Here is a 16,275-nt window from a genome sequence, read left to right as displayed (position 1 = left end):
GCTTTCAAGTTGTTCTTCAAAATGTCCAAATACATGAATCGATCCATGGAAGACTCAATGAAAGCCAGGTTTCCGGTCCTATTTGCACAAAAGGCACCCCAAACCATAACGTGGCGTGATGTTTCGGCTTCAATTCTGTATTTGATTTTCGCCACACTCTTACCAATCCGTCTGACCCAAAAATGTTGAATATACTCTCGTCCGTGAATATGACGTTCTGCCAGAACTCTTCTGGTTCAACCACGTATTTTTGGGCATATTCCAGTCGCTTCTTGATATTTTTAGCAGAGATGAACGACTTCTTCCGTTTCACTATGCCGGCAATTTCGGACAAGCTTTTACCGTCATTCTTGAAATCAATGCAATGATCAGTTTCCGAACTGCAACCGGAATTTTGGAGTGCGGAGCAGCCATTTTTCTCTAAAGAAGCACTGAATATTTATAAATTGCATATAAAATGTCAGGAAAATAACTTCTAGTGTTGCGAACAACTTATCAAAAAGCTTCGCTGCAGAGTGATGCACACAGTTGATTCGAACAGACTGACAGATTGTTTACAGGATTAACTTTTGAAAATATACTAATTGTTCGAAAAATTTTCTGCCGCCGATTTTAGGGCTTTTTAAGACAAACAATTTTTGTACAAACACTAGATGATTTTTTATCGAATTTCGAGGACTGACAAATAAAAAGGACCTAGTTTAGCATCGAATGAAGCAAATGATGAACAAATATTATACAGTCGACTCTCCACATCTCGATGTTCTACATCTTGATATCTCTCCCTATGTCGATGATTTTTTCGGTCCCTGCACTCTGCATACATTTTAATTCTCCATATCTCGATATCCTCCTTATCTCGATATCTCCATATCTCGATGTGATTTTCGTTCCCAATTTTCTCTCCGTATGTCGATATGCCCATTATCAAAAATTACTAGACTAGATATTAGAGATTTAGAACAATTTGTGAAGACGAAATGACATCTGTTTGTTTTTGATTTTCGTGACAATAGGGTGATTTTCAATCTAGTATTCGTTAAAAAAAATTTCTATGTCTCGATCTCTCCCTATCTCGATGGTTCCTTCGATATCGAGATGTGGAGAGGCGACTTTAACATTCTTTATATGATTCATACAACTTTTTACACTAGAGAACGCTGTACGGATATTTTTTTAACACAGTGTATCTCCATCCAGAGTAAAAAATAGACAGTATTTCTTGTACACGTTCCATACAAAGGTATTGTTGTGGCCAACAACAATCCACCGGAGTGCAACATACCGCACTACACCGATGGACGAACATGCCTCATGTTGAGGCCACAAAAACACCACAAATCAGCTGTTTTGCCAACACTGTATTCATCTTCAACAATTCTCGCAAAAAATTACTAAAGGACCTATGTACAACTGAGAGATTCTCTCCTCTCTCGCTAAAGCTTTTGGGAAGTTTTTCACTACAGATCGAAAGGCGAACACAAAACAATCTAGCATACCTGAAACAAAACAGAAAGTATCAGTAAAACATTAGAATTAATCATAGAATCTACTTACCATTTCGATCGTAAGAGCACAATATCGTTGTTGTTTGTCTTTTATACAGTCACATTGACAGTTCTAGAAAAAAATATAATAGCCATTGTATAACAGTTCATACAACATTGCATGCAACAAAAGACTACTAGAATGTAAGTTACATCCGAGACGGAGTTTCGGGGATTAAAAAAAAAGACCAAACTTACTCGGACGGAGTTCTGATAGAGACTAATCGTTTATTGGATTTATTATATCGTTGAAACATATTATTGCTAACCTAGCTATTTTATATTATACTGCACTTTGTCCTTAGCAACTGGTTTGACTGCTTCGCGTAATTATTCTCTACCGGATCCTATCAGCGGGAACAGGTATTATTGTCGATATGAATTCATCAATATATTCAAAAAAAAACATTTTGTAGCGGAAATATGTTTTCTTGCATAGATTATGAAGTTTATAAAAAAAAAAATATTGAAAAATTCAAATACAATTGAGTTCTATTTTGCTTTCCTCAAGCATAAAAACCTTTTGAGCCGCTTGAGAGATTGTATACCTCTTGAGAGTTTTTAATACAAGGTTGAAACAAGCGTATGAGCATCAATACAAAGAGGGACGAATGACCTTCGGTTTAAAGTCCCTCTCAAACAACAAACAACAACAACAGCATGAATACAATTTAAACCAAAAATATAAAAACTGACATCACTTCCTACCAGTGAGATTTGCGCATCCCATTCATAAACAATGTTGTCTCAGTGAATTCAAATTCTGACTCTGTTTTTAGAACGCAAGTGAGTTTTACTCAGTGTGAAGTGAACTATTGCTTCCAAAAGCATAGTGCGGGACAGAGCAAAGTGTTTCAAGTATCGCATCAGATGTTTGGATTGCTACGGTGACTACAAATAAAATTAAAAGTGTGTCTTAGAACGGGTACTAAAAAGCCGGCTAAAGCCACCACAGTGTATGTAGAAGAAGTAACTTTTTAGTGAGTTGTATTGTTGCGTGAATGCATTCACAAACTGAAGGATTGTGAAAAACGCATTATGGAATGCTTTCAGTTACAAAACCATCTCTTTACAATAGTGTTAGTTACTTCCAAAAATATTGTTTGTGAACGCTCTCTGTGGAAAGTGGAGGAGGGGGGTAAAATTAGGTGTCAGAACATGTTGGTACTCTAGCAAATATCACCTTGAAAAATATCAAAAAATCTATTTCGACCATATTTTTTCGTGCAAAAATCACATCAACACAATTTACAGATTGAATGGTAATTTGAGTGAAAAATGTAAAAAAACAGTGATTTGCAAAATCTTGAATAACTCATGAAGCGGCTATTTTTTTGTCTTTGGCTAGTCAAGAATATTTGCTTTACTGTCTACGCGACAAGACAGAAAAAAATCTTGATAAAACAATTTTTTCCGCATATATTTTGCACGAATAATGTTGTCAAAATTGATTTTTGATTATTTTTAGTAAAGTATCATACAGTGCCATACGCGTCAGTGATAGAGCATAAGTGTTTTCGAGAGGAATGTCAAACATGTTAGATGAACAACTTTGCAGAACAAAGTTTTTTGCTAGGACGCACCTGCCAAAAATAAAACTGATCTAGATCAGCTGTAACTTATCTAGACCAAATCTGAATAAGCCAAAATGTAGTTCAAATTATTCCAAAATACTTTGTCGAAGACACCAAACCTCTAAGATGCATATCCAGTTTTCCAAAAAGCTGGTTACAACCCAATTTCCAAATCAGTTTTTATTTGTAAAACAAAGTCAAACATTCATCTATAATATCAAACAGTAAAGAACACATAACACAACATCAAAATAAATTTGGTTTTCTTCATGTTTTGACTCTAAATAGTTGAATATGTAGAAGTGAATAATGCTTTTGCCTAAGTTTGCCCAAACATTCGTTTTGTGCATAAGTTAAAAGCCTCTAAATATATGGAAAACCGCAATTTTGTTAAAATTTGGTTCCATGCAAACCAAAATATGGTGATTAGGTCCAAACCAGTGTCTGCAACCCTTAACATATTGCACAACATCTAAATTTGTAAAATATTGATAATCCGTATACAGTGGGATTCCGTTTTTGGCATGCTCCATTTTTGGCACCCCCCGATTTTGGCAACAAAATGGATCCGTTTTTGGCAACATTTTAGAATACCATTATTTTTTTTATTTTTTGTAAATAATATCGTTGTTACGTAAGAAATGTTTTGTGAACCCCTATACATTGTCGGACTTTATATGTCGTGTATGTCATTCTTCGGTTTCTGTTTTGCACCCGTGCTGTCAAAATAGATCAATGTAAAAGTAATGAAAACAAGATGCAGCACGGGCGCAAAGGAACTACTTTTTTGTGAGTATTTTAGCAATTATTACTTGTAAAATATAACTTATAAGACAATAAATTTCAGCTTTACAGCATAGGCTAACCGAATTGATGTCGTGTTTCATTGCCTTGCTAAAATATCGGGGCCCCTCGCTAGTGTTTTCAACAATCGTGTCTGTTGCTTTAATCATTTGAATAGTAGGTTAACTACACACCGAGTACATTCCAGAGCTCAATTTTCGTCGATATTCCACCAAATCTCACCAGCTACTAAGGGTTCCCCCGTACGCGCTTATTTGCTTCGGGATGGTCATTGGTCATTAGACTGATGCAAATTTTGAAGTTTTTGCTCCCCTATGCTTAAACGGTGTCAATTATGATTAAAATCATTCTCCCAAAATTTGAAGTGATTTGGAAGAGATTTGGTTGTGCACACGCCATTTGAAGTTTATATGGAAATTACTATGGAAAACGCAAACCTTTTGTATTCAGTCCTCTAACTGCTCGTCATAATAATCTATGAAAAAGTGAACAAACTTTTCTCATGTGCAATCTTCCCAGCTACAACTTTGCCGAAGACCACATTTTGATAGGACGAAGGATAATTTGATATTATTGATAACAAAGTCTAAATCACGCTGAGATGATTATTTAATTACTTTCTGAGCAACACTGCCTTTTTGCTGTAGAACATAGTAGCCTGGATTACTTTGATCTATTCTTCCCGCCCGGAGCTCCACTGTTGCCTGTCGAACAGTTGGTGAAGCATGTAAAATGCAAACCCACTTTATGATTATGAATAACAATTTATCCAGACGTCCAATCAAAATGTGGTCTTCGGCAAAGTTGTAGCCGGAAGGATTTCATATGAGAAGAGTGTATTCACTTTTCCATAAAATATTATAATGAAGAGATAGAGGGCTGAACACAAAATGTTGGCGTTTTCCATAGTAATCTCCATACAAACTTCAAATGTCGTGTGCACAGTCAAATTTCATCCAAATCATTTCAAACTTTGGGAGAATGCTAGTTACCATAAAAGAAATCGTTTGAGCATAGGGGAGCCAAAATTTCAAAATTTGCATCACTCTATTGGTCATGCACTCGCAACGTTTTATGAGGCCATTAATATCCATCAGCATATCAACTAGAGACCAATCTATTTTTTTAGACATTCATACTGAGTGACCAGCTCACTTGAGTCTGCCAGTAGGTGATATACTTAAAACGCTTTTTTCAGATTTGGAACAGCTTATTTGAACAAACCACAAGCACTGACATAAAAGCTAATATGAGTCTATGATTCACAAAGAGTTGCAATCATACATTTTGTTTCACCTTTTTAGCTCGCTATTTTTATTGATATATAGTTACATTTACATACATTGCGTATGTAAAAACACACGGCATTAATAGACACAAATAAAGCAAACTGTCGTGTATCATAACTTTTAAGGAATTTTATTAAATAAATTGCGTTATTCTAGTGATTCGCAGAAGTGTTAACATATAATCCATAGAAAGAGAAGAGTATATTTTACTATATTGTATATCATTTTTCAATGTGCCGTTTAATACCGGCACCATGACAAATGTGAACATATTCCAATGTACATTTTATTCTCAATAATATCATTGAAGCGTGCGATGAATACGATTGAGATTATTTTATCTTTTTTTCTGTAGTATTAGTGTGTTCTGCGTTAACTATTTAGAGCTACGTTCCCTCTTTGTTAGAGATTCTGTAAAACATTAGATTTGTTAAGAGACGAACCAGAATTCTATACAAAATTTTTAATAAAGGATACAAATTTCAACATATCAAAATGTTCCTTGCGAGCTGGGTCTATGAGATTTCTAACTGTACCCTGGAGAATCCTTCTTAGGGGACTTCCCAGAATTTTTAACAGATTATTTAGAATGTCTGCAGATTCCTAGCGAACACTGGAGGTTTCTTGCGGGATCCAGAGAATGTTTAATTGATTATTGGGTGTCCTGTAAGTTCCTAGCGGGATTATGTGGATTTCTAGTGATATTTTTAGTGTTTCTGGCGAAATCTAGGGGATTTTGAAAAGGTGTCCAGAGATGTTTGAAGAGTGCTAGCGATAGCCTAAAATAATATTCTTTTGAAAATTTTCATCGTAAACTTGAGAATTTTCAGCAATATCGCAAAGGAATCCTAAAATTTTAATTCCTAGTAAAATCCTTAGCGAGGTCCTGAGAATTCTAGGCGATATCCTACGATTTCTCAGCAAGATGCTTCAGAGCCCTCGCGTTTTCCTATAGATTTCTTACGAGCACCTGAAGATTCATATCAGGCTCTTGACGTTTCATAACAGGATCCTGTAAATTTACGTTAATTTCATAAGGTAGGTGTAAAACATATCAAGCTCATTTTAAACTCATTTCAAGTAAAAATGATAAGAAGCTTATTTGTGTATTCTACAAAGTTACGAGCCGCATTCATTGATAATGAGATTTGAATGTTTATGTTTGTCCTTTTGTTTGCACTCAATCATTCATTATGAAATGCTCAAATGAAATAAATTAAAGGAGAAATTCAAAACTTATCAAATTTAATCAAATTTGGCTTTTATGCCTTAAAGTTAAACTGATTATTTATTTTAATTAAATAAAAAAAAAATAATGCCGTTTCCAGTTCATGAATAAATGTCACTTATGCGATTATTGATTTTACATAGCCCACTCATACAAATAGTGTGTATAAAGCATCTAAAACACCATTGAACACGTTGAGGCGTTTATTAGAACATTTGCCAACATTAACATTACGGGGCGATCAATTTAGAGCATATTATGAATTTATGAATTCAGATAAGCCCTTATGAAAAAACAATGCTGAAATGATATTACTACAAAAGTGGCTTCTCCATCTATTACAAATAGTAGTTTACGGAACAAGGTGCAGAATGATGATTTTTACAGCACGAGTTGTAATCCTACGAGGCTTGCCGAGTAGGATAATTACGACGAGTACTGTAAAAATCGAGTTCTGCAACGAGTGACGTACTAGTAGTTTACGGAACAAGTTGCGGAATGTTGATTTTTACAGCACGAGTTGTAAATTTATCCTACGAGGCTTGCCGAGTAGGATAATTACGACGAGTGCTGTAAAAATCGAGTTCTGCAACGAGTTACGTACAACATTTTTTGCAATTTCGTAGAAGACCACTTGAGAGTATCAAAAATAATATCGGAACGCATTCACCATCATTTCACAATTTCTGAAAAAATTGTTGTGTAATGATTCATTACGCAACTCAAAACAGTTGCGTAATGAAAAAGCGTTGTGTAATGAATCATTACAGCACTGATTTCAGTTGCGTAATGACTATTCCCGCACTGCATACTTCAGTGCAGGAAAGTAGGCAGTTTCATGACAGATTGGCGTGATGAAAATCAGCCTATTACGATGAGAAATTGCAAAAAACATTTTTTGCAATTTCGTAGAAGACCACTTGAGGGTATCAGAAATTATATCGGAATGCATTCACCATTATTTTACAATTTCTGAGAAATTGTTGTTATGATTCATTACGCAACTCAAAACAGTTGTGTAATGAGAAAGCGTTGCGTAATGAATCATTACAGCACTGGTTTCAGTTAGGTAACGACTATTCCCACACTGCATACTTCAGTGCAGGAAAGTAGGCCATTTCATGACAGATTGGCGTGATGAAAAACAGCCTATTACGATGAGAAATTGCAAAAAAATAGTTTTTATTCTGTTCCATTCAAGAAGCATGTGTTTTTGAGAAAAAAAAAATCCATCAGGATGTCAGAGATTATTTTTGGAGTAACCATAAGAGAAACTCTCAGAGGGATTTATAGAGAACCTCCAACAGATTTCTCAGTGGCATCCCTAAAATACATAAAAGAATTGGGGAGGACTCACTGGAAAAAATAAAGGTACACGCAGATATGATTTATTGAGAAGACTTGGAGTGGTTATTGAAGTAATCCCTTGAAGAATCTCAGGAACAGGATAAAAAAAGATTAAGAGGAATTTGTCAGCCAAATCTTCTGAAAATTGCAGTAAGATGCATGCACTCATATGCAGGAAGTATTGATGCAAATATTGAACCCAATATTTTTTTTATAAAACCGTCCACGATGAAGAGAACAAAGCTGCCAAAAATACAACAAGTCACACTAACTGCTCTGCTATCAATGTTCTGACAGAAAATACATTTTAATTGCAGAACAAGTTTTTGCCAGATTAATCACAAGGCTTATTGGGGACTATTGATGAAACGCTTGAATCATTCGTGGCCATTTTTAGGCCCGGAATCTTTGATATAGGGTAGATGTATCAATAGTGGAGGTACTAAGCATGATTGAATTTCATTTAACCGCCTAAATTCAAGAAGCGCAATTAATGTACACGTTAATGTTGTAACGGAAAGTAACGACCATTGACTCAATGAGAAAAATGATTTCATCGCAGTAATCCACGGCATGTCAGTGAAAAATAATACCTCCACTATTGGTACACTGTTCCTTTAGTTGCGGTATATTTTTAATTTGTGTTCCTATAGTTGCGGTATCCGTTGTTTTCTTATGGAATCCTCCATTATAGGAACACTTTACCGCAACTATTGGTACAAGTAAGAAAAGTTTAAGCAATTTTAGTGGTAGTTCATCAGTTTTAAAGCAATTTGAATGCTCTTTTCAACTATTCCATGCATCAACAAGCCAATACGTCGATTGGCAGTGTCGGTTCTGTGGCTAATGTGATAAAATCAGTGAAAACGGCACTACCGCAACTATAGGAACACCCACAACTAAGGGAACACTTACCCTATTCAAATTCAAGTTTAGTGAAATTTTTCCATTGGTATGAAGGATGCAACCCCCTTCTCTTGTGGCTACGCCCATGGTGCATGCAAAGAGTTTTTGTGAAGGCAAAATAGCATGTCACCGATGAATGCAAATTAGCATGTTGCTTCCAGTGTTCAAATCACCGGGAACCGTAGCCGATTTTACCCCTGGAGATTAGTTTTACTTATTTGCTACTTGAAAATTGGGAATCGAGTGAGATAGAATCGAAATTAATCGTTGGCCGTAACCACTTGGGCCGCGTTATTACTTTGGAGCTCATCTGTCGGTAGTGTCAGTTGGCATTAGTGGAAGGTTCCATATGATTGATTGATGCATTTTCACTTGAACCGCTTGGTTGTGTTTCATACTTCGAAAAGGTCGCACCACGATTCTGCCGTCATCCAATTTAGTCGCTTCATGTGTTTGCAGCTAATTAGCATAAATTTATTAATCATAAATTAGGAGCATGTTGCCGCATGGTTTCGCATTCAATCCACCCGAAACAGCGCCAATCGTGCAGAAAGAGACTGCCAAGCCTGATCACATAATAATTTATACAATTCAGGTTTTCCACTTCCCCTCGCTCAATATTACTGAATAAAAAAAAACGCGATACGAAATCCGAGTGTCATGCAGCGGTATTCATTCCCTATACGTCTACGCATTGACGGAAAATGAAACTCGAATGTCGGACGGTCGGAGGGTTTACCTCACCTCACGTCCCTTTTCTGATTCCATAATGAAAATAAACATATATTTCTACTACGTCCGCCTTGTTCGGCTGCGTCAGTCCCCATCATGAAACATGTTTAATTCATATTGCCATAAACATAAAATTACGAATAATGATCGATTGTTGAAAATAACAATATAAGAGTAATAATAAAGTGCACACAATTTATTCCGAACGACGGCTGACTGACTGTCGAACGACACGCACAGTTGTGGTACGACGAAACTGGAAATGGTGATGGTTGTTCCTACTTTTAATGTAGGTTGTTGGGTATACACATTTTTGCCTCGAAATAGACTGCGTACAACGAAACCTTCGAAATCATATCCAGCAAATCTTAATGGATGCTGTAATTGGATGGGCCACTCTTGTACGACAAAAAGGCAAGTTCATAAATATAGAAGCTACGTTTTATTATATTGATCTTCACGGCCACGGTTTTAAAATGTTGTCACATTTTCCGAATGTCCATGCAGGAGATTTCCGCTTCGCTATACTGCGCATCTATGCCTTGCTCCGTGTGCATTATGCGCACTATTGAGAATCGACTTGCTATGCGGCGAAGTTGGTCAACAATTAAACTTCGCACGTTGATTAACCAATTTTTCAACACGATGCAGTATTTCCTAGCCAGAAAAACCGTCACTAATTTAAAAGTCTTTACAATCAGAATGCGAATATATTCCTCCCACAAAAAAAAACTTTTCGACGAGGATGGGATTCGAACCCACGCGTGCAGAGCACATTGGATTAGCAGTCCAACGCCTTAACCACTCGGCCACCTCGTCGCTTGGGTCTGCCGGCTCCCACAAACACAAGAGAAGCTCCGTACCAAAGCAACCCTCTTCCATATCATCATCATTCAATCCGTTTTACGGTACCGTTCTTTTTTCAAACGCAACTCGCAAACAAAGCCTCCATCCACCACATAACCCGATTGCCTCGCCTTCTTCGTTCAACCTGGTTAGCGAGCAAGTCAGTCAGTCAGCTGATTGGTGATAAACACACAGGCAAAAGTTCATCGCCTCTTCCTTTTTACCTATCTATGCATACCTACAACTGGCATTGCTCCTATCTGCTGCTACCGCGTGTCAACATCAAAACAAACCAAACGAAGCGCGATTGGCGCCGGCATAATATACCATTTCGAAAGAGCGTCCGCCGCCGGTTGTCGTTATCACATTTTTCGTTTCTGTTATTAGTTCGCTCCTCCACGAGCCGCTTCTGCTGTTTCTCGTGCCTCGTGCTTCCTTCATAACCTTCGGTGAATTTTAAAATTGCTCTGGTTCGAAAGATTAAAGTGTCGCACTTGGGCGGGACATTGAATCCTTGGGAAATCTAATTGCATCGGATGGCTTGCCATCACCGCACCATCACTTCTGTTGGATGGGAGAGATTAAATTCGATGTATCTACTTACCACTACCTACGAGTGTGCTCCTGAATGGCGCACAGCATTATTACGTTTTTATACAGTGACCATAATTCATATTTGTACCAAGGCGCGTTATATTCTCTACAGAGTGGCTACAGAGTAAAATGTACACACCTTGATTTGTACAGAGCACTGTTTTCACATCATGTTGGTAAAACGATGGTCCGCTTCTTCAGACTGTTAAGGTACCCCGGGGCAAGTGAGAATCCGGGGTAAGTGGGACCTTCCGTCATAGCTCATTTTGGAAACGTATTTCAAGGGGGCATTCTTCTAGAAAACTGAATATATAGTGCTACGAAATGTATTTAGAGCAAAAAAATATTGTCATTATTATTATCATGTGCTTCGTTTAACAGTTGTCAATTCAGCGCCATTTTCAACTCCCATGATAAATTGTAACAGGTTTTACGTTTTGCATTAGCGCACAAAAAAAAGGTGGTATAAATCGAATTACCATCAGTAAGCAACAGTTTTAAGAATTATTACAAGCTGCTTACGATAAACAGGTGTTTTGTTTTCATGTCATATGAAAAATTCTATGGTCTAACTTAGCCCAACATATCGTTATACCCGAGGTGAGTGGGACCTAGCAAAACAAGCACCAGAATAAAAACCTAGAAAGATTCGCGAATCAGGCGAAACTGACAAAATGCACACAATTTAAGAAAATATAGCGTTGGAATTGTAGCTCGATTGTCTATTCACTGCACTTGAACTTTTCCCCTATCGATAATTTAACTATTAAAAAAACGCAAATTTGTAGAAGACGAAACTTCACCTCATGCCAAACCACACACTTTATTGATTACGCCTGTGTTTTTGTTTATCAAAGTGATGGGCGCATCTGAAATCGAAATCAAAACACGGCGAGAGTAGACGGCGACACTGCAAACAAAAAATAAACAAAGCGTACATGGCGGGCTTTATTGAAACCAGAATGTAAACACGGCGCAAAAGTAATAGGCGACACTGAAAATAATATCGATTACAGGCTCATAATATTGGGCGATACTGGCATCCTTGAGTGCGTTTAAGGCGAAACCTTATAATATTTTTTTTAGTACGAAATAGCTAGGGAAATTGTAGGAGTATTGAGTGGTATTGATGAGGATTTTAAAACTAGGTTTCTCCAATTGGGAATAAAAATTGCACATGAGAATTTCATTGGTTATTTTCTCATTGTTATTGATTTGTCAGATAGGCCCTTATCGCGAATCCCTCTTAAGTTTAACTTTTCACTTTTCAAACATTTTTCTAGAGAATAGTATAAAGTAACCAGACGTCCCGCGTTTCGCGGGACAGCGTAAATTTCAATTTAAAATTACAGCGTCAAATGTATTTGTTTTACTGAAAAAAGCATTTAGATCATGTTTTGGGCCTAAAATGATTGTAGAATACGTATCTAATACGGAAAATGTTTGATTGGGAACGAGATCTGACAGGGCGTATATATGGTCGACATATATGGTCGCTTTAGAATAGTACTAAAACATAAAAAAGGTTTTTTTAGCGTTAGCGTTAGCGTAGTTACGGTATACTTCGTAGATTGAATACTAGCAACATTTATGTTTCTTCTTGGTACCGTTTTGATTCGAATCCCAGACAGCTTCAAATTCCGGACACTCTACTTTGTATGGGAAAGATTTCACTCGAAATGTTTCAAAAATTTTCAGTTTAAAAGTTCCCAACTTCCAGGCGCGTTTTAATAAGCATTTTCCATAGCAATCCATGAAATTTTACAATGTACAACTAGTTTTGACGTTGCTCTTACGGCTGGGAATCCTAATTAATAATTTAATTATTTTAGTTTTGCTTTTGGTGAGCTGTCCGGAGTTCGAAACAAAGTGTCCGTAATATGAAGCAAAAGTGAGGTTGCGTCCAGAATAAGAATCATGGAAATATCACTAATTTCTGTTTGTTTTAGGTAATCCAAGCAGTGGAATCCAAATATTCACCTACCATTCGAAAGTTAAGTGTTTTAGTAGCTTGATAACGCACAGGTATCATACATAAAGTTTCAATTTACATGCTTTTCGATCGGTTATACTTCACAGGGGCGTCAAGTGTCCGTAATATGAATCAAAACGGTAATCTCATTCAGACTGCTTTCAAGAACAAGGATAGGGATTATTCCTTGATCCAATCTCAAACAAGAAGATCAATATAATAAAAATCGCTATTCCTAGCCACGCCCATCTTTACCGTATCTTGGGATAGGGGAAGGAAATGTTGATGTAATACTTGCTTCATAAGAGGCCACCGACTCAGCGACACCCTCATAAGCGCTACGGAGGTGGAGGTTGGGAGAGGTAAAAAGTCAGGATTCGCTTTGAAAGCTAGCGATAGACCGAGGGCATTTTTGTTTAAGTGTTTTAAATTTAATCTTTTGACTGCCGGCAATCAAAGAGGAGATATTAGTCGTATTTAAGATATGAGTAATTAGATTCCGTATAGTACTTATTTTAATTGATTATTTTAGCGACGAATTAAGTGTGGGTATCTGCTTATTAATGATTTAAAAACAGATCGAGCTCTCAAAGGTCATCGGGGGGGTGGGTAGTAAAGAACAGAAAAAAAACAGCTATGCGTGGTAGATCTCTTGTCCTAGTATTATTGACTAAAACATAAAAAAAAACATAAAAAAAGGTATTTTAATCAAAAAAGATCAATCTCCGATTGCGTAATTGTTTAAGAAGGAGAGTAAAGTTCTATCTTTTCTATATATGCTTTTTGTTTTCTTATTTTTGAAATACGAATTCAAAATTGAACATAGACATAGATGAAATTTAAAATGCACTATGAGAACGATTATTTTTCTATTTTGATTCAATTTAATTTGTTATTTCTACCGAATTTAGTAGTTTTGGAAAATAATTCCATCCCATAAAGTAGTTTTCTGCCATGCATGACAATAATATAAGAACATATTTACAATTTCCTCAATTATTTGAAGTTTACGTGCTACATTTTAGTTAATAACTTATTAATGATATATTTTGAACAGGAATCTGCTTGGTATTTCAATTTTTCCCTCGATTTGCGTGCGATTAGCCGGGCAGGTAGTGCTTTGTGAAGCCCAAGCAGGACGGTTCGATTTTTGCGTCGTCGGAGGGGTTTGTTCTCGGTTTCGCGCGTGTTTTCGTCGCCGGAGAATTTTTGTTTTTCCTGTTTTCGAGCGTTTTGCTGGGTAGGTGTTTGGGAAAGCCCAAGCAGGACGGTTTGTTTTCGGGACGCCAAGAAGTTTTGCTGTTCGCATTGTGTGAGTACGAAGAGATATTTGTGTTCAATCGAGGATGGATTACCAACTGGTGAGTTCGTTTTATGCTTATGATAACAAATTTTTTCTTGAAGCGTAACTTTTATGTAATATTAAAACAAACTTTGTATGGTTCGTCACTATAAGTGTCGGCATTATGCTTGTTCTATACACTTTCAATATACATATATTTTTCTCTTTCTGACATTATTAAAATATCTTTTGAATTGTTTGACATTGGGAATGTTGACGTATTTTTAAAAACTTCTACCATCTCGAGACAATACTCATATGTAATTTTCAAACAAACTATGTATGGTTCGTCACTACAAGTGTCGGCATTATTCCTGGTTCATATAATTTTATTTATTTATTTATTTATTTATATTTTTTAATTTGCAATGTAAGGTTACACCTTTTTCAATTTTTGCATTCCGAATTCATTTAGTTACAGAAACACATAAAACTAAACATAACAGTTTCTGAATTCTGTTCACTTATACGTTGCTATTTTCATATTTCTAATACTAATTCCTTCTGTTGAAAAACTCTCTGCACTCTGTTCGGAACCTATCCAATCGATCAATAGATCTTATTTCTAGAGGTAGTTGGTTCCAAAACACAACGCCACGAACGAAGAAGGTATCACCATAATGAGATGTAGCATACTGCGGTAAAACAAAATTACAAGTACGCATGCTACGGAATGGTTGCAGTTTAGTGAAGAGTTAATGCGGTGAAGTTGTTTTGATTATCTTAAAGAGTGTTATGCAAGAACGTAGTTTAAAAAAATCATAAAAATTACAACCTAATAAATTGTGCTGTAGTTGTGAAACACTAGAAAATCTTGTTAAACTATAGACCCATCTAACACAGCAGTTAAGTGCAACTCTTAATCTGTCCAGCGCTCGAGCTGAAGCATTATGTAATAGCTCTATACCATACAAAAAATGCGGAAGAATAAGTGATTTAAACAATCTAACCTTAATTTCAACAGAAACCATATTAGCCGTGAGCTTAAGGTGTTTTAAACCTCCAATTTTTCCATATTGAATATTAATGTGGGAATCCCATTCTAGATCATGTTGAAATATCACCCCTAGGTTTGAAACATGATTTACATAAGAAAGAATTTCACCTCCTAAGAAAATGACCGGTATTAACTGGGACTGACGAGCCCTTGACATATGCATTATTTTAGTTTTAGAAGCATTAATAGGTAGAGTATTGCGACATGACCAATCGTAGATGTTTGATAAATCTTCATTGATAAGGTGAGCCATTTCTGACGAAGAAAGGTTGCAGGAGTGAAAATAAATTTGAACATCGTCAGCAAACATGTGTATGGAACAATATTTCAATATAGACGGTAGGTCATTTATATAAAAGGGTAAACAGTAAAGGGCCTAAAACTGATCCTCGCGGAACGCCTGAGACAATTTGAGCTATTTCAGAAAAGTTTGTATCAATTGAAACCTGTTGTGAACGATCCGTTAGATAGGACTGCAGAAGATTCACGGCGGGAGCAGAAAAGTTGAATTGATCCGAAAGTTTGCGAAGCAGTTGATAATAAGACTCGGTCAAATCGAAAAATCAATTAAAAGCAAAAAAGCGATTCCTTTCCTATCAATTGTACGATGAATATCATCATGGACTTTTAAAAGAGCAGATGTTGTATTGTGCCCCGCACGAAAGCCTGATTGAACATCCGTTAAAAGATTAAAATTATTCAAAAATTCAAGCATTTGATTTTTCAGTATTTTTTCAAAAGCCTTTGAAAGCGCGCTTAAAATGCTTATAGGTCTTAGATTTTTTAAATCGCAGTCTCTAGATTTTTTACGAATTGGCAAAATTGTAGCTGTTTTCCATGCTCGTGGGTAGTTACAAGTCAAAATGATTGTATTGAAGACATGAGTAATTGGTGTAATCACAAACGGTAAGATCAATTTAATGAATTTAAGAGGTGCACCATCTAATCCAACAGCATCCGAGGCAATACTATTGATCATTTTATCGATTTCGTATTTATTTGTAGTAACAAATCTGAAGCCATTTTCGTTCGGTGGTGATAATCGAGGAAAATAATTATCGACGGTGAAGTTAGACGCAAAATAGTTGTTGATCTCA

General features: G+C 36.3%; 1 protein-coding gene and 1 non-coding gene across 6 annotated transcripts in view; one reads left to right on the top strand and one right to left on the bottom strand.

Moving 5' to 3' along the window:
* Positions 1 to 16,275, top strand: part of LOC5571516 (mpv17-like protein) — a 518,784-nt gene that overhangs the window by 414,413 nt on the left and 88,096 nt on the right. The window lies entirely within an intron of this gene.
* Positions 10,165 to 10,246, bottom strand: Trnas-gcu. Its single transcript has one exon. It is a non-coding gene; the product is annotated as a tRNA-Ser (tRNA).

The sequence above is a fragment of the Aedes aegypti genome, chromosome 1 (assembly GCF_002204515.2).
Source record: "Aedes aegypti strain LVP_AGWG chromosome 1, AaegL5.0 Primary Assembly, whole genome shotgun sequence".
Lineage (NCBI taxonomy): Eukaryota > Metazoa > Arthropoda > Insecta > Diptera > Culicidae > Aedes > Aedes aegypti.
This window is presented reverse-complemented; position numbering and strand designations above follow the sequence as displayed.